This window comes from Eurosta solidaginis, chromosome 4 (assembly GCF_040869045.1).
Source record: "Eurosta solidaginis isolate ZX-2024a chromosome 4, ASM4086904v1, whole genome shotgun sequence".
Taxonomy (NCBI): domain Eukaryota; kingdom Metazoa; phylum Arthropoda; class Insecta; order Diptera; family Tephritidae; genus Eurosta; species Eurosta solidaginis.
In genome coordinates, this window is record NC_090322.1 from 126,305,672 (window position 1) to 126,331,779 (window position 26,108).

The 26,108-nt window shown below is 42.3% G+C and overlaps 1 protein-coding gene across 1 annotated transcript in view; it reads right to left on the reverse strand.

The window, feature by feature from the left end:
* LOC137250293 (uncharacterized protein DDB_G0283357) overlaps positions 1-26,108 on the reverse strand; it is a 160,395-nt gene that overhangs the window by 56,869 nt on the left and 77,418 nt on the right. The window lies entirely within an intron of this gene.

Consider the following 26,108-nt stretch of genomic DNA (forward strand, 5'->3'; position numbering starts at 1 on the left):
GAAACTGAAGAAATGCATTGTTTATCTTTAACAGCTGTTTCTCGCAATTTCTTTTTTGAGTCATAAGCCACCTTTTCATAGGCCGGGTCACATAGAGATATTTTACTCTCTTTGACCTCAGAAATACGTTCAAACTATCAAGCACCTAGTTTTCTAGTCGTTTGATTTGTTTAATCATCTCCACCAGTGCGCCACCTGACGGGATTGCTTCTTCATTTGTTGCATTGTCGGTGCACTAAACTAAGTGTAAGGTTTCAAGATTCTATCTCAATGAGAAGCTATTAAAAAAACTATCGCAAGCTTTCACATGTTCTAAATAGATTTTCTGAATATCTCTAATTACCTCGATTCCTGCCCCATCTAGAAACTTTTTCATACTAACTACATATTAGAATCCAATGGAGCATTAAGCTTTGTTCAATGTTTCAGGTCTCTAGGTTATCGGGAAGCTCCTTAAAGTTCGAAGCCAAAATTTTCGATTTTTTTAATTTACACGACCCCTTAAACTTTCGTTCAAATTCCAGGTATCTGCGTTATGTAGCAGCTCCACTGTCGACACTGATCAGCCAGATGTGATTTTGTCGTCACAGACCCAAAAACACGAAGCGTAGCTTACTTTTGGAGAATATAGCTACCCTGTCACGGTTGCCACACCATGTTTTCATATGGGACCAAAATTCATCGAAAAAAGTACCAAATCTCCAAAAAAAGCACCAAATTATTTTATTGTGACACAATCATATCGGCAATTCTCAAAAGTGACGTATTTGTTGTAAAATATAAAACCTTAGGATGATTCCATGGCTTCCTATACAAATTATACTTTAATTAAATTCAAACTGTACAAACAAAAATAAAGTGTACTTTTATATAGTACATTTTCACATTTCTGGGATAAGTCTATGTCATTCACCAACCAAACGTTTTGAATCTAGTTTTGCTAACAAAGCTTTTAGTTCCAGCATTATGTTGTCCATTGCAATGAAATAAAATGTATAATAGCGCAATTACTAAGAAACGGTTCAAATATTTGCGTTCTGGTTTTGCCGAACTATATGGCAAACTCAGTAAGTCATAAATGAAGCCAAGCAATTCTTCGAAGCAGTTTTGTCAATGCACATTTATTGAATCTAGCCCCAGGCCTCGAATTTAAAATCAAACGTCTTAAAAAATTTAACTGTGCAATAACGGAACCTGATTACATTTAATTAGGTACTATTAGCGGACTATTAATTAACAGTGTTGTTATTGAAGTTTGTGGGGTTCTGTACCTACGGTAATAACTTTTCACACAACAATTCTTCCGAAATCAAATCTCTTTCCCATTTGCTTCAAAACCTGAATATAAAAATAAATTGGTTTTAATCGCAATTAGTTGTACCTTTTAAAAGTTATCACTTCCGAGAAGTGTTTCTGCCCTACTTCCTGTTAAAATATTTGTTATATCAAGCTTCTTAGTTCTCCATAGTCGTGGAATTCTTTGAACTCTTTGAGCTGTGTGAGAACGATTTAAATACCGACGTGCAGTTTTTAAACAGAATTTTTTTTTTTTAATTTTGAAGGTGTTACTTTTTGTTGGGCACGTTGATATACATAGTTATTCCTTCACAAACTCTCAGTATCCATTGATATGCTTGAATTGAGTGAGTGGCAAGTACATCAAACATAAAACAAATTAGTTTCATTATTTTACTTAGTTTTCAATTTATGTAACTCGACGGCCATTGTAATGGCTCCATCAGTGGCAAGTTTCTTTGAAGGAAAGTGTTTGATAACCGATCGATATATCTAGCCACTAAAACAAAACTTTTTTCTGATATGTGCGTGTAATGTGTTTGCGCTAAGATCCAGCATTTTTCTTTTTAATGCCTCGACTAAATTATCTCCTAGATGCTCTGCTATATTTTATTGACTAATCAATTTTTGTGGGTAGAATTTCATGGAAGTAAATTGAAAATTATATTCGAGTTAATGAAAGTGTGGCAAATGTTGTGAGCAGTGTTGTGAATTTTTACCTCAGTGAAAAAAAGAAGAATACCAAAATCGTGGCTACTGCTTAAAACGAACCAAAATAGAAAACAAAAGAGTGGCCAGCGGGCCAAATGGGGTTGGAAGGGATCATGTTTGGTCCAAGTGATAACCGTGTATTCTGTTACCAACTTGTGTCTACTACTGCTGACATACCTACTTGATAGCGAAAATCTTGGATTGAAACGGACTCCCCTAGTTACGGAGACGTGTATGTGTTTGACAGTGTTGCAAAGCCTTTTGTTTCCACTCCGCAAGCCATGTTAGATCCACCTATTATAACACAGATGCCGAATTTCAGCCCCAATTTTTTGTAATTCTTCCCTTTGGAAAAAAGTATTGTAACGAATTCTGGGGATTTCTGATATTTATGCACCTTCTGCTAACGTTCGAATCGCTAAACTGCTGAATAAATCACTCCAATATTCAGTATTGCAAACTGGTCTTTATTTAGATTACTTTGGGAGTAGTACTTCACAATTATACATTACAACCAATAGCGTGTTTAAATCAAATCTGATTAGCCATTCCTAAGCTTGCGCTACCTTTACACTCTCTGTTGCCTCGTCCACATATTGCTACTAAGGTCTAGACTTTCGCCTTCTAGAACTGTTGTATCTCCTGCTTGGTAGTTGAGCTATATGCGTGTGTATGTGTGAGTAACAACTTCGATTGATGACTACATGTGTGTGTGTGTGATGTCTCTTCACTTCGAGCTGCTAGTTATGAGTGTGCATGTACATAAGTTTGGCTGCTACCCGTTTTTGTTGTTGTTGATTATTTACTGATGCTAATATTCGTCACAGTATTCTAAAGATAGTATCGAAGACCGTCATTGGGCATATGTTGTCCGCGACCGTGTGCACGTTCTTGACAGAGGCCTAACTCCTGAAGCTTAAGTGCACCTTAATACGTTATTTCATTGATAACGAGATGAATCGATGGGATGTTAAATATTATGTTTAACAACTCTGACCCGCATTATCTAATCGCCTCAGTGATCACCCCACAGGCAGATCAATGACCTTTCCATATTTAGGACAGGTGTAAGCAGGAGGGGGAACTTACATTTCAAAGAAAGTGTAAACGAATATGGAAGATACAATGTACCATGTTTTTTTTTTTTATATATATATTCAAAACACATTTATCGGCAATTTTATTTGTAATTTTAAATAAAAAAGATGAGACCCAACACAAAGCGATGTTCGCCGTGAGACAGCGCACACATGCCCACAAACAAACTCATTTCACAAAACACGATTTAATGTGACCCAACGACATTACCGTCGTATGACATTGAAACTAATCAACAACGAGAAAAAAATGTCGTTTGTTTACTCTCAACAATCGAAAGCGTTGTGCTCGTGCAATAACGGCGGCTGAATGCCCCGCTTGTGACAGGTTGCATGCAAATGTTACGACAACAAAAGCGGAGACAATTCATTTTCTAAGGCACGAACGCAATTTCACCAAGTAAAATTTTCCAATAAGAAAAGTTAATAAGAAAAAAGTAACAGTATTATGAGTTTTTCTACACGGTCAAACTGCAATGATCGTCATGGCACATGATCTAGTCATGCCAAATGTGCTCGCGTTAAATGTTACGTGTGACTGGTACTGACTCGCCTATCGCTTGTCGCCTCCTCATGCAGTGTTTATTGTCTTTATGACAGCTGTAATGATTTTATAGCATGAATTTAGCTGTCGCGCGATTGGCATGGCGCATCTGCTAAGTGGTGAACTGTCGCCGGGAGTCGAGTTCGATGCGCAAGCGTACATGCAACTTTGAATACGTGTAGCATGCGGCACAAGTGCTTGCGGCGCATAGCAAATCACATAAATTTAAATTTGATCATTTATGAAAATTTTCTGTTTTTCTGTTGGTCTTCCGATTTCGGAAGTAAAAGCTGTGCAAAGTTTGTTTGCATTGCTCGTATTCATAGATATTTATGGCTTTTCGGATGCGCAGATGCAGCTGGCGTGCCAATTGTGTTGTTGTCAATTCCATTGACACTTGAACGGTTGCGGTGTGTACAGTCGTTGCTGTTCCGTGCATGTGCAGAACAAATGAAAGTACCGCCAAAAGGCCGTTTTAGGCATGAAAACGCACAAATACATATCTAAAAAAGAAAGTCGTTGAAAGCCTTCTTTCATTTCCTGTTTATTTGGGAAAGCGTTAAATTGTTCTTCTTGATTCAATAAGCGCTTGCCCGCCTAAGATATTCTGGCCAAAACAGTCCGGTCTTAGTGACGATATTGAATGGGCGATCCGCAGCTTTTTAGCATATAAAATCCACAAGTTCGGATGGAATGTTCCCTTTTAGTCGTTGACCTTACGTCACTCCAACTACAAAACATCAGCCCGACTAAATTATTTTTCCGTAAACTGGAGAGGGAGCACGGTGGCCGAATGGGCCCCAGTCCGATGAATTCAAAATGTTGTATTTATCAAAGTTTATTCTACAAAACTTTTAAGCCGTACCTAGTACCTACTTTTGCAGTATGTTAGATAACTCCGGCAGTCAACAGAGACTATGCTGTATGATGTCGTCCACAATATAGACTTGGGTTAGGTTAGGTTGAACGGGCCGGCCAATAAAAACCTCACATAGACTGAATGTGTCCATAGTGTTACCGGAATGTGTTTGACGACCAAATGGAAGAACCCCAAACAGGTGCCAGGACATATGTTACAGAATAACTCCGTCCTCTTGACAAATACTAGAAGTTTTCCAGGACCCAACTTAATTGCTGCCTCAAGATCTGGTAACTCTACTAGCTGGAGCCTTGACCTGGCGAGCGTAGGGCATGAACACAGAACGTCCTCAATAGTTTCTTCCTGCAGCTCACACTTCCTACACTTGCTGTTACTGACGAGGCCTAATTTATAAGCATGTGACGCCATAAGGCAGTGTCCGGTCAGTATGCCCATCGTGAGCCTTAAGTATTCTCTCTTCAGAGATACGAGCCATTTGTGTGTAATATCGTAGGCTTTGCACATGATCTTAGAAATTTTGCAGCCACGCGCTTTTGTCACGCCTTTCCTGCTTGATGAATCATATGCAACTCCTGTCTCCTTTTGATTGGGACGTATATCGGATTGGGACGTCTATCGTCGACTCAGCGAGTGTTGCACCCTCCTTTGCCAACTCACCGGCCTTTTCGTTACCTTCTATCCCTTTATGACCGGGAACCCAGTAAAGATGTATGGTCCGGCCTGAGCGAAGTGTTTCCAATGACTCTTTGCATTCCAGAACCCTTCTTGATGAAGTACTGTGTGAGATTATTGCCTTAATCGCAACCTGCCTATCAATATATAAATTGACGCGACTGCAGCTTTAGCACGCTCATTTAGAATTTCTGCTGCTTTCTTCACTGCTATAATTTCCGCTTGAAAAACGCTGCAGTAATCTGCAGGATCTAGTTGTTTCTGGGTCGACACAGTAAACAGCAGACCCAACCCCTTCCATTAATGTGGAACCATCCGTATAGACGTGTATAGCATATTCTGCCATTTCTGCACCACGGCACCAACATTTTCTTTCGAAACTCAGACACGGGACAATGTATTCCGTTTGCCCGATATTAGATGGCGCTATACTGCTGTGGCCATAAGGCCTGCACTCAAGCTGCCCCGAGGCCCTAAGCCTTGTCGCCGTTGCTAACGCGATGTTTTTGATCGTTAGGTCTGCATGCGGGATGTGTAGAATGGCATGAAATGCTGCTGTCGGGGTAGTTTTTAAGGCTGCCGATATGCCAGTCATTGATACTATGCATACACTCTCAAGTTTTTTGGTATACGTACTTTTTTGTGTGGCTGTCCACCAAACAAGAACCCCATAGTAAAGTACGGGTTTGACAATTGCCGTAAATGCCCAATGAGAGAGCTTGGGTAATAGGCCCCACGTCCACCCTAGCATCCTCTTGCATGCAAACAGTGCCGCGGAGGCTTTCTTCACTCTCTCTTTCCACAACAACTTAATCTAGTATAACTCCTAGATAATTTGTGCTATATTTTTCTTGTACGATTACTCCAAGCTTAGGCTTAGTCCCGTTAGGGACCTTATACTTCTTAGTAAATAATACTAGATCGGGTTTTTCCGCGTTGGCGGTTAACCCGACTCCAGATGCCCACGCATGTACATCCCGAATAGACATGTACATCTCAGTATACACTTACACAAAGTGTTTCTCCTGGCATAGTTGTTGGCCACAGATAAAGGTGATCATAATGTTAACTCAATAGAATCTCTGCGGTCCATAATGAAAAGCGTCGTACATCCGCTGATAAGGAATCCACTGGACGATGTGCTTCATCTTTAGGCAGCAGGTCCATTCAGGGACCACTGAATAGCCTGAGTAGTTGAACGAAGACCGCAGGACTTTATTTTAACCCATCATCTACTGAGCCAGTGCCCTATAACAGTATGAGGTCCAAAGTTTTCTTACCTCCCCTTTTCTGAAAGTATAAAATATAGAGGTGTTCTCTGCCACTTAAGCCGAACCCGCTAATTGGCCGATACTAACACGCACAACTTTGTTGCGGTAGAAGGAAGTGGATCTGTACTACATGAATAACATGCTAGGTAGTGTGCAACGACCTAGCAGTTACGCAATCACAGGTGTGTTAAGTCGTACCCTTCAAATGCTCTAAACAAGGTATGTAAAGTGAAAGGTGTCGACCTCTTTATCAAAATATAGGCTTCTGAAGATGCCCTTAGACAAGCATATGTCTTCCTTGAACCTAATGACTCCTATATCAAAAGCAAAATAGGATTTAATATTTTCTGTGGCAGTTTTCTATACATAGTGTAGACTCCTTTTAACTAGAAGGGAGGATTGGGAAGATGGGAAGCTCATTAAGATACTCGACTTCTCAGTTTTCACAGACTTTACTTAAAGGGTTTTCGAAGTGTGAGTGGCAATCTCTTCAACGCTGAGTCTTCCACACTGGGAGAGTGTGCTTCGATTCGGTGGCTGTATTACTGAATACCAATATTTGTGGCAATTGCGTAGTCATGTTATCCATGAATCTGGTTCAATCTGCCTCAAAAATGGCCTTTCTAAGACTAGAAGCCCAATAGGTTTTCTGTAGAATTAAATACCAGACTTCTGAGGGGTAAAGCAGGCACGAGGAAGTGAGAAGAGCGACGTCTTAAAGAATGTGAGAAGAGGTACGATATAGAGGGATATTCCTTCTTACCTGCTGTGGTTTATGATTGTGAACGAATTGCTTCAGAACAAGGATGGTAAGCAGATGCCATGTGGTTGCATATTCTGATAACTTGGCGATCCTTTATGAGGTGAAAATTCTTACTAAGTGGTCTGAATCACCCAAGTAAATCGAAGCTAATCCTGTTAACGTGGACGTACAAAATCTCTATATTACGATTACCCACAATTGTGGGAACATCGTGATATGGGATGGGATGGGTATGTCCAAATTTTTGCATAAAGAGATCAAAACTGGATGGGAACCTTGGGAGGAGTGTTCTGCCAAGTAATCGCCGTCAGATGCAAATTTATGCTGCCCAATCATAACAGCAGATGCCAGGCGGAAGTCACTTTTATTAAGGATACGGTGATTAAGATTGATTCGCCTCACTCACACTGGTATCGTACTAATTCATGATTATAATTATCTCGGTGCCAGGGCATAAGGATATCGCTCTGATTGCTTGATCCGATCGGTTACTTCTAACCTGAACATGTCAGCCAATAGAAGCTATATTCCCTTTGCTTTGTTAATTTTCCGATTGAGTGGATAATTGATGTATATTGGAACGATTTTCAGCCATCCCTTATAAAACAGTTTCAGCGTTGTTCCATCTTCAGGGTAATTTTTCGTTCTCTCTGCTTTATTTTATCACACATAGACTCCGCCCACTCCAAGAAATCGCAGGGCTGACACCACATTTTTTTAAATAAATAGGTCTTTCTGGCCAGTCGTTGACTCTCAATTCACTGGTGCTGTTGTAAGGGTTTACGTTAAAAGGGCATTGTCCCAACGGATTACTACCAAGGTAGCTCCCAACGATAATTCATGCACTATGAATAATATAATGGGGCGCCTCAGGGACTAGGTGTTCTTATCCAGTCATGCTCGACCGATCAGACTTTGTCCGTAATTTTATCGTCAAAAAATTTACTACCGCAGTAAATAAAGATAAAGTGATAACACAGTAGACCGGAAAACTGTTTAAGATGTACCTTATAGTTGATCTTTGAACCAACCACAAAGCCTAATGAAGAAAAACCGGTCACTGGGAGATAATTTAATGTATCTAGAAGCCCACATTGAAGCAGCTTTATCCTATTCTGCGAGAAGCCGAACAGTTGTAAGACGCTTCATCCTTTCAAGCTGTAAATTATTTCAGTTGCAGGGGGAAACTTGCAACGCATACGAGATGCAGCCGCAAGTATCGGTAGCAGTTTAGTACCGGTTGTGAATTAAACCAAAAGTTGTCAAACGATTTGGGTCCTCTTAACAATTCATTTCAGAATGATTCTTTGGAGAGAGTGCACAACCATCGTCATAGGGTTTAATACGAGGGAATACGCTCCTGGTCCCTACAGCTTAGCCTTTTAAGTATGAACAATTCTTGAACAAACTTTTCTCTTTGGGTGATCTTTACGAAATCGGCATAGGCCGCGATCTTTCTGCATCCGCAGTTCATACCCTTTAGAAGTGATTCCACTACACTTTACTTTAGGTACTCTGTACATTAATTAAAATTCAGTTTTATCGTCTTTTATAATAAGCGACAACCAAATATATTGAGTATTATCGTTCATCACAACTCCATTGACCTTTAGTGCTAGAAAAACAATATTTTGAAATTTAATTGGGCTTATGTAATTCTACTATGACCAGCAGTCGACCTGTAGTCAAAAGCCAAAGTAGTCAGCAAATATTCTAGTTCATTGACTCGAATTTTGCTTGTCGGACTCTATGAAATGCGCGAACGCTTTCAGGCCGGCAAATTGTAATGCATACTTTGATTAACAAGACTAGATGTCGTACAAATCAACAGACACATAAACACAGACACGATCAGAGAATATCTCTCCGTTACTTCTGCAGATTAATGAAGCCATTAAAAAGGCCAAACAGAATGGGGTCAGACGGAATAGCTATGCCAATGCTAAAAGACTGAGCATAAGGATCTCAGTTACCTGACGCTTGTTTTCTACTTGTCGTGTTTGCCTTTTCCATTGCAGAATAGTGAAGAATCGAACGGATAATCTCACTACCACAGCCTAAAAACCCAGCTAACGACGATGGGTCGTAATCATTCCTTTAGTCAGTAGTGAAGACGTTGGAAACGTTCTGCTTCCTTCATTTTAAACGCAAGTCTTCGGTTAGCCAGCCATCGGCATGGCTTCCGTAAAATGCATATCACTACCACCGCGCTTAACGCCATTAACACCCTGGTAAATTTCAGAGTAAACCACTCAAACTTCCATCATAGGACGGTGCTCGTGGCACTAGAAATGTCGAAAACGTTTGACACAGTGAACCACCGCGCATGATTCCCAGACAAAGAAGGTTCACCTCTTGTCTAAAACGATGAACCGCAAAATATCGGAGTGGTCGGCAAGCGTCTGTTCAATTTAAGAGCGAATCCTCCAAGCCTAGGAGCATTAAACAAGGGGTGGTGTCGTATCATCCGATATATCATACCTCCCTTTACCGCCAGCACGAGCTACCAGCATTCGCTATGCCGACGACTGCACGATTATGACAACTAGCCCTGGCCCCTCAACAGACGAATTAATTTCCAAAATGAATAGTTGTCTATACAGTCTTTCTGTTTCTTTAACCTCGCGTGATCTGAAACTATTCCCGACCAAGTCCACAGCCACTTTGTTTTGGACATTTAGGAACAGATGACGCAAATATTGGACATTCACATCAATGGCGTTACGCTACCGACTCTTAGTCACCCAAAGATCTTGAGGATGACGTTCGATAATACTCTGACCATCAAGGCGCATGCCTTCGAAATCGTATCTAAAATACGAGCCACAACTAAATCCTCAAATCGCTTGCCGGCATCACAACTGACAAAGCAATAGGTTGACTACTAATGTGATACGCGTCAACGGTTTGGTGGCCTCACTTCAAAATAAGACACTGGAAAAGGCTGCAGGCGTACCAAATACTGCACTTAGAACTACCGTGACATGTCTTCTTATGACCCGTGAACAACACCTATATAGAGAGACAAAAGAGCTCAACTTAAAAGAGTTTTTGTTGAATTGCCACAAGGAGGGGAATCCCAGCAAACATCTGCTTAACCTAGCCTCGCTTCAGAGAGGGATAAGGCAACCTATTCGTGGATACTACGATGAGATACGGCACCTACCAACGCAGCCGATTGATCCAGAAAAACATAAGGTGGCATTAAGCCTAATCCAGACTGAGTCGGTTAATATTTTCGCTAGGTCGCGCCCGGTGAACGCTGTTATCAGTATACTGTTGCATAAGCTAACTAGTATGTGAATTGGTATGATATTGGTGTTTGTAATGACTAGTCTGCCAGGTATATTTCTGACTCAAAGATGCTGCCTAGCGTGTTAAATATTGTGACCGTGATTCAAATACTGACTAGTATGGCTCTGGTACATTCTGGTGTATATAATGACTAGTTTGTTAACATGTATGAGGATATTGCCGTGCTATAAATACCAATTGCTAATATGGAAAAAAGACAGAACTGCACCTTGTTGGGATTTTTGGCAAACTAGTATTCTTTTAGTACTCAACTAGTTGGTTTGACTGCAGGGCGCTCATGAAAGTCAGCAATAAATCAAAAGACTTAAGCAACGAACTTCATGGCATAGCTGCAAAGTCAGCAATTTTCAGTTGGATGTTGCATGGACTTACCGTCTCATATAACTTTATGTAGATTTGATTTGAATCTTTTATTGCTCAATGTTATTTAGAATACGATGCAATCAAATTAAATGAATTAAAGCGAAGCGAAATGCCATAAAATAGTTGTAAAAATTGTGAAATCTTTAGAAAAAAAATAAATTAATAAAATTCCACTTTACAAACGCACGTAGTACAAAATTTTTTCGCAGTACGTGATTGTATAATTTACACGTAAAATACAATTAAAATATTTTTGTATTCTTTATTTTCCCCCTTTTTGAGTTCGTGTCAAATTTTCTTGTGTGCGTGTGTTTGTTGGGGTTTATTGTTTTATATTAATTGCTTTAGATGTAGAATTTGTGTAATACAACACACAGCATCTTCCGGCTATTTCAAAGCCTTTTATATTCCATTGACCTGCTGGCTACTGGCCCACTGGCATTCATAAACTTTTCAACAAATTAACATAACATACTTAATTAGCATAACAAAAACAAAAGAGGGAATACAAGCCACAGACAAAACTGGCAAGATATTTCCAAAAGCGAATTGGGTTCAATTCGCTACAGCTGAAGGGAATGAAATATTTCATAATCGCTTTTGGAAATACAAAAAAATAGACCAAATAGAAATTATTGCAACTAAGTATATAAACCCTATTTTTGCGGGATATATGTACATAGACTAAAGTATTTCAAGCCTGACTTAAATATTTATGCGATTGCAGGCAGAGGAGGCTGATGACATTTCACAGTTTCGCTTCAAAAGTAAAAAAGAAAAATGGCTTGAAGAAATTTTGACATAACATGTCCTTCGCAGCCGCCATGGCGGAGCAAAACAGCTAGGTGGGAGGTGTAGAGAAAAGTTTCTTAGCGATCATCGGCTTCTTATTGGTTTCTTATCGACGGGCTGTAGATGTGTCCTCGATTTTATATTGAATTGTTATCATGAATTGTTTCATAACAAACCGATCTGTCGATGTTAACAAAGCGTTGGTATTCCTTTACATTCCCTTTCTTTCACTTCCTTGCCTTTCTTTTTCATTCCATGATTTCCCAGGCCTCGAGATTTTATAAGAGAACAGAAACCATTTCAAAACAGCGGGAAGGTGAATCGATTCCAACTTCGTGGAAAATTTAACCATTGCTGAATTGTTTAATGCCTGAAACAAAGCTTAAAATTTAAGGCTATTTCCACATACTTACTCTATCTAGCCCTAGGAAGCCATAACTTGTCTGTTGTTTCAATAAAATCGTTTTATGATACGTCATGTTCCCAATTCCAGAAACTAACAAGTAAGGAAGGCTAAGTTCGAGTGTAACCGAACATTACATGCTCAGCTGAGAGCTTTGGAGACAAAATAAGGGAAAATCACCATTTAGGAAAATGAACCTAGGGTAACCCTGGAATGTGTTTTTATGCCATGGGTATCAAATGGAAGGTATTAAAGAGCATTTTAAAAGGGAGTGGGCCATAGTTCTATAGTTCGAGATATCGCCATAAAGGTGGACCAGGGGTGACTCTAGAATCTCTTTGTACGATATGGGTATCAAATGAAAGGTGTTAATGAGTATTTTAAACAGGAGTGGGCCTTAGTTCTATAGGTGGATGCCTTTTCGGGATATCGCCTTAATGGTGGACCAGAGGTGGCTTTAGAATATGTTTGTACGATGTGGGTATCAAATGAAAGTTGTTAATGAGGGTTCTAAAAGGGAGTGGCCCTTAGTTGTATATGTGAAGGCGTTTTCCAGATATCGACCAAAATGTGGACCAGGGTGACCCAGAACATCATCTGTTGGGTACCGCTAATTCATTTATATATGTAATACCACGAACAGTTATCCTGCCAAGATTCCAAGGGCTTTTCATTTCGCCCTGCATAGCTTTTTCATTATCTTCTACTTAATATGATAGGTGTCACACCCATTTTACAAAGTTTTTTCTAAAGTTATATTTTGCGTCAATAAACCAATCCATTCACCATGTTTCATCCCTTTTTTCATATTTGATATAGAATTATGGCATTTTTTTCATTTTTCGTAATTTTCGATATCGAAAAAGTGGGCGTGGTTATAGTCCGATTTCGGCAATTTTTATACCAAAATAAAGTGAGTTTATATAAGTACGCGAACTAAGTTTAGTAAAGATATATCGATTTTTGCTCAAGTTATAATGTTAACGGCCAAGCGGAAGGACAGGCGGTCGACTGTGTATATAAACTCGGCGTGGCTTCAACCGATTTCGCCCATTTACACATAAAACAGTTATCGTCATAGAATCTATGCCCCTATCAAATTTCACCAGGATTGGTAAATTTTTGTTCGACTTATGGCATTAAAAGTATCCTAAACAAATTAAATGAAAACGCCCAATTTGAAGTTTTCTTTTATTTTTGTATTTTGTTGCACCATATCATTACTGGAGTTGAATGTTGACATAACTTACTTATATACTGTAAAGATTTCAATTTTTTTGTTAAATTTTTTTTTAAGTGGGCGCGTTTGTCATCCGGTTTCGCTAATTTTCGTTTAGCACACAAATAGTAATATGAGTAACGTTTCTGCCAAATTTCATCATGATATCTTCAACGACTGCCAAATTACAGCTTGCAAAACCTTTAAATTACCTTATTTTAGAAGTGGGCGGTGCCACTCCCATTGTCCAAAATTCTACTAATTTTCTATTGCGCGTTATAGCTACCAAGTTTCATAGCTTTATCCGTCTTTGGTAATGCATTATCGCACTTTTTCCGTTTTTTGAAATTTTCCATATCGAAAAAGTGGGCGTGGTTGCAGTCCGATTTTGTTCATTTTAAATGGCGATCTGAGATGAGCGCCCAAGAACCCACATACCAAATTTCAGCAAGACACCTCAAAATTTACTCAAGTTATCGTGTTTACGGACGGACGGACGGACATGGCTAAATGAATTTCGTTCTTCGCCCACATCATTTTGATATATAGAAGTCTATATCTATCTCGATTAGTTTATGCCGTTACGGATTGCCGTTATGCGAACAAAGTTAATATAATCTGTGAGCTCTGCTCAGCTGAGTATAAAAAAAGGCGGCCCTTCATCATATCGACCAATCTGCATGGTCTCTATCGCCTGTAAGGCTCTTTGGTACAGCTATCGACCTCCTTATAAACTAATTAAGGCGCCTGGGAAATATGAAGCGAGTAAAATATAGGAATAAATCTGCTGTCGATGTAGTGCAATTAGTAAGTAAGGTTGGCTTGAGGTATTCCACTCCGTAACATGATTGCCCATTGCATTTCCATATGAACTAAAGTAGGAGCTATTAGCCAAATTTCTTATCTCCGTCATGCTATCAAAAAAACTTGAGCCCAGGAAACTGGGTCGTTTTGGCTACAGTCGGGGACGTCAGCAAAGAAAACGATAAAATGACTCACAGTCCCCAGTAGATTAAAGGGCTATGAATACATCCGCCGTGAGATATGCCTGTTGTAAGAGGCGGGCAAATGCATAGATCAGATGGTTACATGTGTAAAAACCATCGTTCCCGCTGCGATCGGGATAGTATCAGAAGATATTAGTAGCTCGCGCTTTCCAAGGCAGTTGGTTCTATGTACCGGAGCGAATCGGGATTTTTCCCTACCAAGGACTGTCATTTCAGTGTAACCCCATTTAATTTGTTATGTCCTTCCCACAAATTGTCATTCCTGCAGCAGCTCCTCGCAGCGGGACTGCTCCATACTCTCCGGCTCCGGGCAGGTATCGAACCCAATCCGGGTCCGTCTCCTGACCCCGGACCTGAGAAATGGTTTTGCTGTGTTTGCCGGAAAAGAATCTTTTTAGGACGGTCATACTCTTGTCAGTGTGTCTCTTGCAAGAGATGGTTGCATCGGACAGGTTGTTCAGGGCTATACCCTAAAACCAGACGTCCCCGTAATTTCTATAAATCTTTTGTGGCTCCCTGCTGTTCACGCCCAAGGGCGTGCCGTAGTCTGAGTCATAGAGCCCCCCACTATATTTCAGCAGCTCCACTGCTCAGCAAGCCACTACTAGTCCCCCAACTGCTCGCGCCCTATGGTGCCTCCAGCTCATACGGCTGCTCCCACTCTTAACCACAATCTCCGTAGTAGAGTGGGCAGCAATGCCGTATATCAGCCCTGCCCCCGTCTTCTTCCCCGTCTTTTGCGGCAGCAATGGTGTAGGTCAGGGAAACAGACTCTTAGTCCCTACCACCTTTTGCACTGTCTGCAAGCACAGAATATATATGTTTGCGACATCCACCCAATGCAGATCATGCCGCGGTCAGTGCCACTTTCCTAGATGTTCTGGTATTCGCGACGGAAACCCCCCGACGGGCTTCATTGCGCCTTGTTGCCAGGTCGCAATCCCAAATACACCGGGCACCCCAATGCTTACCCAGGGACGACCAGTCCCAGGGCCACAACAGCAATTACGTCCTAGCCTCTTATAACCCAGGCGTAGTCACCCGTCACTTACTCCTAGAGTGACGACGTCTCCCCCGTTGTACTTCAGAATTCTGCAGTTAAACTGTAATGGATTAACTGGTAAGATCACGGAGATAGTCGATTCATTGAAGCGGCACAATATCCGCATTGCTGCGATTCAAGAGACTAAACTCACAGCAAGATTTGCTCTGCAGACCTGTTGTGGGTATAATGTTCACAGAAAAGATCGCGAGAGCGGAAACGGAGGCGGCCTCGCGTTTATCATACACCACTCTGTGCAATATCACATATTTGATCCCGAGATCGGCCGCAGGGACAGTGTCTTAGAAAGTCAAGGCTTATATGTTCGGTCAGGCGATGCAAACCTAGAAATCATCAACATCTACACCCCTCCTGCCACCTGTTGCCCCAGTGGATACCGCCAACCCGCTAATATCAGCGCCTTACTGACTGGCAACAATCGCATTATCTTAGGCGATTTCAATGCCCATCACGACCTATGGCATTCTAACTTGCACGCGGACAGCAGATGTGAGATGTTGGCGGATCGAGTAGAAGAAACGACCTTCTGCATGATAAACGGAGAGGCCCTCACTCTTATGGTAGGAAGCTGTCATAGTTCGCCAGATATATCAATCGAGAGCGCAGGACTCGTAAACTGCGTCAACTGGCAGCCTATGGTAACATTGGCATCCGACCACCTGCCATTACTCATCTCGCTCGAGCGTACCGCCGACTTCATCGTCTCTGAAAAACGGACTTTCATACACTTTAAAAATGGAAAGTGAGAAGAATATAAATCCTTTACAGACAGCCGCTTTGCTGCCCTCCCTATCCCAACTGATGCTCGCCAAGGGGAACGTGCTTTCCGCAAGGTCATTGAATCCGCCACGGCTCGCCCTATTCCCGGCGGAAGAATACCCGAAATTTGGCCTCACTTTCCGGCGGATGCCGCAAATTTAGCGTGACCTTATAAGACAGCTCGATCCCGGCTAGCCCCAAATAAGGGGCATAAACCAAAACATCAGATTGCTTGTGCATGGACACTAGCGGGCGAAATGGGAGGAGCATATAAGAAGCTGTAACCTCTCTGCCGGTGTGGGTAAGCTTTGGTCCACCGTAAAGACCCTATCGAATCCGTCAAAGCACAAAGACAAAATTTCCATCGCCTTTGGCGATAGAGTGCTGTCCGATGCGAAAAAATGCGCGAGCGTCTTTTGCCGACAATATATAATGCATTCTACGGCTGACAAAGTTATACGGAGGGCCAACAGACACGCGCACAAACATAAATGCAACGCGTCCCCAATTACCATCACCGCCACAGAGGTTGAGGATGCCATCGGTCAAGCTAAACCATCTAAAGAGGTGGGCCCTGACGGCATAGCCAAGCCGATGCTTAAAAGCCTAGGAAATGAGGGTTTAAATATTTATCAAATGTCTTCAACCTGTCTCTTTCCAACTTTGTCATTCTCGAAAAATGGAAAATGGCCAAGGTGGTCCCGCTACTAAAGCCTGGGAATCCAGCTAACATAGGAGAGTCATATCGACCGATATCTCTCCTATCGCCGGTAGCCAAAGCGCTTGAAGCCATTTTAGTGCCCCATTTGAAGGCAAATTTGCCACTAGCCTCTCATCAGCATGGATTTAGAAAACTACACAACACTGCCACCGCGCTAAACGCCATTAGCACCCAGATAAATTGCGGTTTAAATCAAAATCCCCACCATAGAACAGTACTCGTTGCACTAGACCTATCAAAAGCTTTTGATACGGTCAACCATGGCACGTTGCTGTAAGACCTGGAAGGATCTACCCTTTCCCCATGTCTTCAAATGTGGACCACATATTATCTGGGTGGTCGGCAGGCATCGGTGCAATTTCGAAACCAAACATCTAAACCAAGGAGAGTTAAACAAGGGGTACCACAGGGTGTGTCCTATCCCCACTCTTGTTTAACTTCTACATATCAAAGCTACCTTCGCCACCAGAAGGAGTACTATCGTTTCCTACGCCGATGACTGCACAATAATGGCCACAGGCCCAGGCCCACAGATCGACGAGCTATGTAACAAAATAAACGGCTACCTCCCTGATCTCTTCAGTTTCTTCACCTCGCGAAACCTGACATTATCACCGACTAAATCATCGGCGACCTTATTTACAACATGGACGTCCCAAATGTCGAGCATTTTGAATGTCCACGTCAATGGCACTACGCTACCGACTGTCTTACACCCCAAAATCTTGGGCGTGACGTTCGATCAGGATCTACATTTTGGTGAGCATGCAGCCGCAATTGTATCGAAAATCCAGAGCCGTAATAAAATCCTCAAATCTCTTGCTGGCGGTACATGGGGAAAAGATAAAGAAACGCTTACTACCACTTACAAAGCAATTGGCCAGCCGATGGACTGGAAGAAGCTACAGGCCTGCCAAAATACCGCCCTCAGAACCCCACGGGTTGTCTCCTTATGTCCCCAGAACACAATCTACATAACGAGGCGAGAATACTCCCAATAAGGGAAAGAAATGAAATGCTAGCCAAACAGTTTCTGTTGAATACCCAGAAACCTGGGCATACCAACAGACATCTGACTGATGAGCCAACACCGCCCAGGGGCTTAAGGAGTCACCTCCGTAAGCACTATCAGGAAATACGGCACCTGAAAACACAGCCGTATGAAGCCAAAAAAAAACATAAGCAGGTCCTTGGTGAACTCCATAAACAGGCTTCGGACCTCTATGTCAGGAATTGCCCGGTGAATTCAGTACTCAAAGAGCAATACCCTAAACTTGCGGAAGAGGAACGCACACTCCCTAGGGAGACGCGAGTGACTCTAGCCCAACTTCGACTGTAACAGGTTAAACTCTTACCTATCCAGAATCAACCCGGACATACAAAATGTATGCCCTACTTGCAATGTGTCCCCACATGACACCAACCATCTCTTCAATTGTAATGTGGAACCAACGCCTCTAACACTTCTCTCATTATGGTTCACCCCTGTTGAAACAGCAAGATTCCTCGGACTCCTGTTAGAGGACATTGATGAGAATTTGTGATTGTCAGACCTATTGGATGGGGCGAAGCACTGCTACAACAACAACAACATGTTAGTACCTCACCGTATCGGAATCATAGCCAGTAAAGCACTACTCACACCCGTACCACTAATCGCCGGGGAGTGCTTTTACGTTTACTGTAACAACACAAAACATCTGCTTTTCCTCTGAATTCTGACTACCCTTACAGAGGGGGATGTTGCGCTTCCCAAGGCAGTCGGTTCTATGTACCGGAGCGACTCGGGATTTTTCCCGACCAAGGACTGTCATTTCAGTGTGACCCCATTTAATTTGTTTCGTCCCTCCCACAAATTGTCATCCTCCCAGCAGCTCCTTGCAGCAGGACTGCTACATATTCTCTTACTCCGGGAAGGTATCGAACCCAATCCGGGTCCGTCTCCTCACCCCGGTCCTGAGAAATGGTTTTGCTGCATTTGCCAGAAAAGAATCTTTTTAGGACGGGCATACTCTGTTCAGTGTGTCTCGTGCAAGGGATGGTTGCATCGGACAGGTTGTTCTGGGCTTGATCCCAAAACCCGACGTCCACGTAACTTTTATAAATCTTTTGTGGCTCCTTGCTGCTCACGCCCAAGGGCGTCCCGTAGTCTACGCCTAAGCGTATCCCCACTACCTTCCAGCAGCTTCGCTGCTCAGCAAGCCACAACAAGTACCCGCTGCTGCTCGCGCCCCACGGCGCCAACAACTCAAACAGCGGATACCACTCATAACTACTACCTTCGTAGTAGAGCTGGTAGCAATGCTGAGCATCAGCCCCTGCCCCCGTCTTCTTCTCCTCCCCTCTTTTCTGGCAGCAATCGTGCAGGTCAGGGAAACAGACTCTTAGTCCCTGCCTCCGTTTGCACCGTCTGCCAGCACAGAATATATAGGTTTGCGACATCCGCTCAATGCAGCTCCTGCCTTGGGTGGTGCCACTTTCCTAGATGTTCTGGTCTCCGCGACGGCAACCCCTCGACGGTTTTCATCGCGCCATGTTGCCAGGTCGCAAACCCAAATCATCCGGGTACCCCAATGCTTGCCCAAGGGCGCCCAGTCCCAAGGCCACAACAGCAATTGCGTCCTGGCCTTCCACAACCTAGGCGTAGTCACCCCTCACTTACCCCTAGAGTGGCGGCGTCACCCCTCATGCACTTCAGAATTCTGCAGTTCAACTGTAATGGACTAACTGGGAAGATTACGGAGATAGTCGATTTCATGAAGCGGCACAACATCCGCATTGCTGCGATTCAAGAGACTAAACTCACAGCAAGATCTGCATTGCAGACCTGCTCTGGTTATAATGTCCACAGGAAAGACCGCGAGAGCGGAAATGGAGGCGGCCTTATTATACACCACTCTGTGCAATATCATATATTTGATCCTGGCATCGACCGCAGTGACAATGTATTAGAACGTCAAGGCCTATCTGTCCGGTCAGGCGATGCAAATCTAGAAATCATCAACATCTACATCCGTCCTGTCACCTGTTGCCCCAGTGGATACCGCCCTAATATCGAGGCCTTACTCACTGGCAACAATCGCATTATCTTAGGCGATTTCAATGCCCATCACGACCTATGGCATTCAAACTTGCGGGCGGACAGTAGGGGTGAGATGTTGGCGGATCAAATAGACGAAACGACGTTCTGCACAATTAACGGAGACGCCCCCACACGTATGGTAGGAAGCTGTCATAGCTCGCCAGATATCTCAATCGTGAGCGCAGAACTCGTAAACTGCGTCAACTGGCAGCCGATGGTAACATTGGCATCCGACCACCTGCCCATACTTATTTCGTTCGAGCGTACCGCCGACTTCATCGTCACCGAAAAACGCACTTTCATAAACTTCAAAAAAGGAAAGTGGGAAGAATATAAATCTGCAACAGACAGCAGCTTTGCTGCCCTCCCTATCCCGACTGATGCCCGCCAAGGGGAGCGTGCCTTCCGTAAGGTCATTGAATCCGCCTCGGCACATTTCATTCCCGCCGGAAGAATTCCCGAAATCCGGCCCCACTTCCCGGCGGAGGCCGCGAGCTTAGCGAGGGAACGCGACCTTATAAGACAGCTTGATCCAGGCGACCCCCAAATAAGGGATATAAACCAACGCATCAGATTGCTTGTGGACGAACACAAGCGGGCGAAATGGGAAGAGCACCTAAGAGGTTGTAACCTCTCTACCGGTGTAGGTAAACTTTGGTCCACCGTAAAGTCCCTATCGAATCCGACTAAGCACAAAGACAAAGTTTCCATCGCCTTTGGCGATAAGGTGCTGTCGGATGCGAAAAAATGCGCGAGCGCTTTCTGCCGACAATATATAATGCATCCTACGGTCGACAAAGATAGACGGAGAGCCAATAGACGTGCACATAAGCACAAACTCAGCGCGTCACCAATTACCATCACCGCTAGAGAGGTTGAGGACGCCATTGGTCGCGCTAAACCATCCAAAGCAGTGGGCCCAGACGGCATAGCTATGCCGATGCTTAAAAACCTAGGGAAAGAGGGTTTCAAATATTTAGCGCATGTCTTCAACCTGTCTCTTTCCACCTTTGTCATACCCGAGAAATGGAAAATGGCCAAGGTGGTCCCGCTACTAAAGCCTGGGAAACCAGCTAACGTAGATGAGTCATATCGTCCGATATCTCTCCTATCGCCAGTGGCAAAGACGCTTGAAGCCATTTTGCTCCCTCATTTCCAAGCACATTTGCAGCTAGGCCCTCATCAGCATGGCTTCAGAAAACTCCATAGCACTACCTCCGCGCTAAATGTCATTAGCACCCAGATAAATTGCGGTTTGAATCAATATCCCCACCATAGAACAGTACTCGTAGCGTTAGACCTATCAAAAGCTTTTGATACGGTCAACCATGGCTCGTTACTATAAGACCTGGAAGGGTCTACCCTTCCCCCATGTCTTAAAAGGTGGACCGCAAATTATCTGGGTGGTCGGCAGGCATCGGTGCAATTCAGAAACGAAACATCAAAACAAAGGAGAATTAAACAAGGGGTGCCACAGGGTGGTGTCCTATCCCCGCTTTTGTTTAATTTCTACATATCTAAGCTACCTTCACCACCGGAAGGAGTCACAATCGTTTCCTACGCCGATGACTGCACAATAATGGCCACAGGCCCAGGCCCAAAGATCGATGAGCTATGCAATAAAATAAACGGCTATCTCCCTGATCTCTCCAGTTTTTTCGCCTCGCGAAACCCGTCATTGTCACCGACTAAATCTTCCGCGACCTTATTTACAACATGGACGCCCCAAATGTCGACCATATTGAACATCCACGTCGATGGCACTACGCTACCGACTGTCCTACACCCCAAAATCTTGGGTGTGACGTTTGATCAGGATCTACATTTTGGTGCGCACGCAACCGCAATTGTTCCAAGAATTCAGAGCCGTAATAAAATCCTCAAATCCCTTGCTGGCAGTACCTGGGGAAAAGATAAAGAAACGCTCTTGACCACATACAAAGCAATTAGCCAGCCGATTACGTGCTACGCGTCACCCATATGGTCGCCAAGCCTAAAAATACTGCTCTCAGAATCGCCACGGGCTGTCTTCTTATGTCCCCAGAACACCATCTGCATAACGAGGCGAGAATACTCCCCATCAGGGAGAGAAATGGGATGCTGACCAAACAGTTTCTGTTGAATACCCAGAAACCTGGGCATCCCAACAGACATCTGATTGACGAACCAGCACCGCCTGGGGGCCTAAGGAGTCATCTCCGTAAGCATTTTGAGGAAATACGGCACCTGAGAACCCAGCCGTATGAAGCGGAAAAACACAAGCAGGTCCTTGGTGAACTCCATAGACAGGCGTCGGACCTTTATGTCGGGAATTGCCCGGTGAATCCAGTACTTGAAGAAAAATATCCAGAACTCGCAGAAGAGGAACGCATACTCCCCAGGGAAACGCGTGTCACTCTTGCTCAACTTCGTTCTGGATACTGTAACAGGTTAAACTCTTACCTATCCAGAATCAACCCCGACATACAAAATGTATGCCCTGCTTGCAATATGTCCCCACATGACACCAACCATCTCTTTAATTGTAATGTGGAACCAACGCCTCTAACACCCCTTTCCTTATGGTCCACCCCTGTTGAAACGGCAAGTTTCCTTGGACTCCCGTTAGAGGATATTGATGACAATTTGTGATCGGTCGCGGCTATTAGGTGGGGCGAGCATTGCTACAACAACAACAACAGGGGGATGTTGCTGTACGCCATCTTCAAAGCATCGGTGCAAAAGCTCAATGATATTTTTATGTATTTTCCCACTGCATATTTGCTCGGTTTGAATGGAGCTCAGTTTTTCTTAATCAAATATCACTATAGAGAATTTAAGACCTCAAAACTACCCAGATTTCTCCGCTGAAAATTGGTTGGTTTTCACTTTTCTGAGAAGATATCCAGTGATGGTTATACGAGGCTGCCTGCCTCGTTCACATTCATTTGGAAACATTTTTTATCCATTTTATCAGTTCACGTCATTATTATTGTGGCCGGGGACCCGAAAAAAGGAGACAAGCGCCCATGAACTGCGCCTTGAAGACACTACTAGTGTAAGCCAGTGGGACTGATAAGCCCTCAGATCCTTCGATTATTATGTCTCATGTAAACTGATTTGTCTCTACCAATGACGTAGCCAGTAAGATTGACTGGCCCGCAAATGCTTTGGGTATAGCCCAGCTTCCATTTCCATTTTAAAGTCAAGCGTGTGAGCAGGTTTGTTCTTATAACAGTCTTAGCCCCCTTTCCCTTCTTACTCACATTTTGTTGCGCCTTGAAGTCATCAACTTAATAGCTTTTCTAACATGTCATCTAACATCGTTGAGTTCCCGTAGTCAATATTGCCATATATTGGATAATCACGTCTAAGGGCTCCTATTTCGGCTAAATTTCACACGAACACTTGCAGAGGCTTCAATTTAAAAATGACGTTTAATCTCTGCTGAGGTGCGCTGCTCCTTCAGCCTGATATTCTCTGGTGCGTTAGAGTTTGCATCTTTTCAACCTTCAATTGACTACTTCTTTTGTCTAACGAGATACACTAAATTACTATGTGCTGTACATACTATTGGTGATATACAGCAATAGTCCAAACTCTTTCCGAAGGCCCTTTTGTAGACATAACATACTGTCGAATTTACATAAATAAATGCAAGGCGCGATAACATCCGAAAAGATTTTAGCTGTTTTATGCCGACTCCGAAAGACGACTGCAAGGCAGATGAATTTTCTCTGAGAAGCTTTTCATGACAGAAAAATACAAGGAGTGTTTGCCGAGGGGCGATCCCGCTTAGAAAAACTTTTTATAATTGAAAAAACTGATTGCAAAGTTTTGGATGTAGCCGGAACCAGGCTATGGAAGCAGAGGAAGAGGGCGGCCCCCACTCCGATGGAAGGGCCAGGCGGAAAACGATTTAAACTCCCTTGGTTTGACCAATTGGCACCAGTTGGCAAAGCGATGAAGCGACTGCCGCACCTTGTTGGATGGCCATAACCATTTAAACGGTTAAGAGCTAATTAAGTAGGTAAGAAAGTTCTTCCAACACTGTTCAATCGCAGTCGGACAAAAATTGCCTTGACTCAGAAGACACCTTCAGAGAACACGTCGTTGCACAAAAGTCATGGGTTTAGCCAACTTCAGTAGAGAAAGATCCTTTTAATCTTATCCTTTGTTTTTTTTCTTTTTTTCCTTTTTTATACCGCTATACCAACAAAGTTGTATTATTTTATTTACCTCCGTAACTGGGTATTAAATAGGTACTGCTGCACATACATAAAAAAACAACAAATAAGTTTAAAAAAATGTAATAAAATAAGCGCTAACAAAGTTATTACGAAAAAATTAGTTTACAGTTCATTTTTTTGTATGTTAAAACAATAATCCGTAAAAGCAAAACGCTGGAGATAAGAAAAGTAAAGTAAAATGGAAATCAGCTTAAATTATTAAATAGTGAAATGAAATTGTATTTGTTTCTGCCTGTCGGCCATTAAATACAAGTTGTTCCGTTTTAATAAAACGTTTAATAATCAAGCCATAAACTGCGATGATTACAAAATCGTTATGCTTAAATTTCTCACATACGTCTGATACACATACATACAAACATAACTCGCTGCCTTTCGTTTATTAAATATAAATATTTTTGTTAAGACATGTGCATAGATTAGATACAAAAAAGGCTTTATTCCCAGATGTATGTCGTAATAGAAAAATAAAAATGTTTCTCACTAATTTCATGCTGAAAATCAGTCGGTTTTTTGGAGATTAGAGCATAGTGCGTTCTGTTTGTTTAAATATATTAAATAATATAAATATATAGCACTTTTCTTAATATGTCGATGTAAATTGTAATACGTCTCTAGAAAATTCGAAATTGTTTGAGGTATTACTAACGTCCCTAATATATAAGGACTTGAAGCTCGGAACATACTGCAAGTCCCGTGAATAGTGTTGTATGAAATGAAAAAAATTAGAATACCTGAGCTATAGGTCAAGATATATTTGGAGAATTCGTTCTAAATCGATGCAGCCTTGCCATTGCGGCAAAGTAGATATCTAAAACTTAAAACTTCCACTAGATGGCGCACGAAACGACGAAGGATATTCCATTGGAATTTTAAGGAGCATTACGGTAAGCTGGATATTTGAAACAGTCCTAGTCTCTACTTTTTTCATCTAGCGCAATTTAGTACTACAATAAAAAAGTTAATACTGAATGAAATGATTTAAACGTTCTTAAAAATTTAGAAGAAATAATAAAATTACAGAGAATAGGAAAACTATTCCGATAGACAAATTCCAGAGGTCGCGACAGCCCAACTAAGCAGAAATATGCGTGTTCGCTCTGTCAATCGTTTGACTAAACAAGTATATTGTAACGAATTTAGGGAAATTCCGCTTGTTCCAAATCTTCTGCTAACGTTCGAATCGCTAAACTGTTGAATAAATAACTCCAATATTCAAATCAATGGTCTTTATTAGACTACTTTGAAAGTACTTCACAATAACACATACTTCACAACCAATAGCGTTCTTAAATCAAAACTGATTACTGATTCCTCAGCTTGCGCTGCTTTTATACTCTCAGTTTTCTCGTTCATCCATTTCTCCTAAGGTCTAGCCATTTCGCGAAACTGTATTCTAGAACAATTGTATTCCTTGCTTGGTTATTAGCTATATACATGTATACCTATTTGTAGTTTATATTTCTCTTATGGCAATATGCGGGTGTATGCTTGAGTACTACTTCGGCTAATTATTACATATTTTTGTGAGTATCTGTTCGTTACCTTGTATGTATGTGTGTGGAAATGATGATTGGATTGTTTGCGTACATACGAGTGGCTGTTTAGTAGCAGCTTCGTGATACTAGTATCGCTTAGTGATCCTAATATTTGTCACAATATTCTACAGTTTCAAGAACTTTTATAGGGTATTAGCAATCTGCTAGCCATTGTGAAAATTGGCTTTTTTAGCCTCTTCTAATTTTTAACATTTTTTTTTTCAGAACCAAGGTAAGAATCCCTGCCAAATTTCGATTGATTGAGAAGATGATGCTTTTGTAAGTTTAAGGTTTATCGACTTTTTTTCTACCAGTTACCGCCTTCTTATTGAAAAGTTATCAAGATCTTATCAAAAAGTTATGGACAAGTTACCACAAATCTA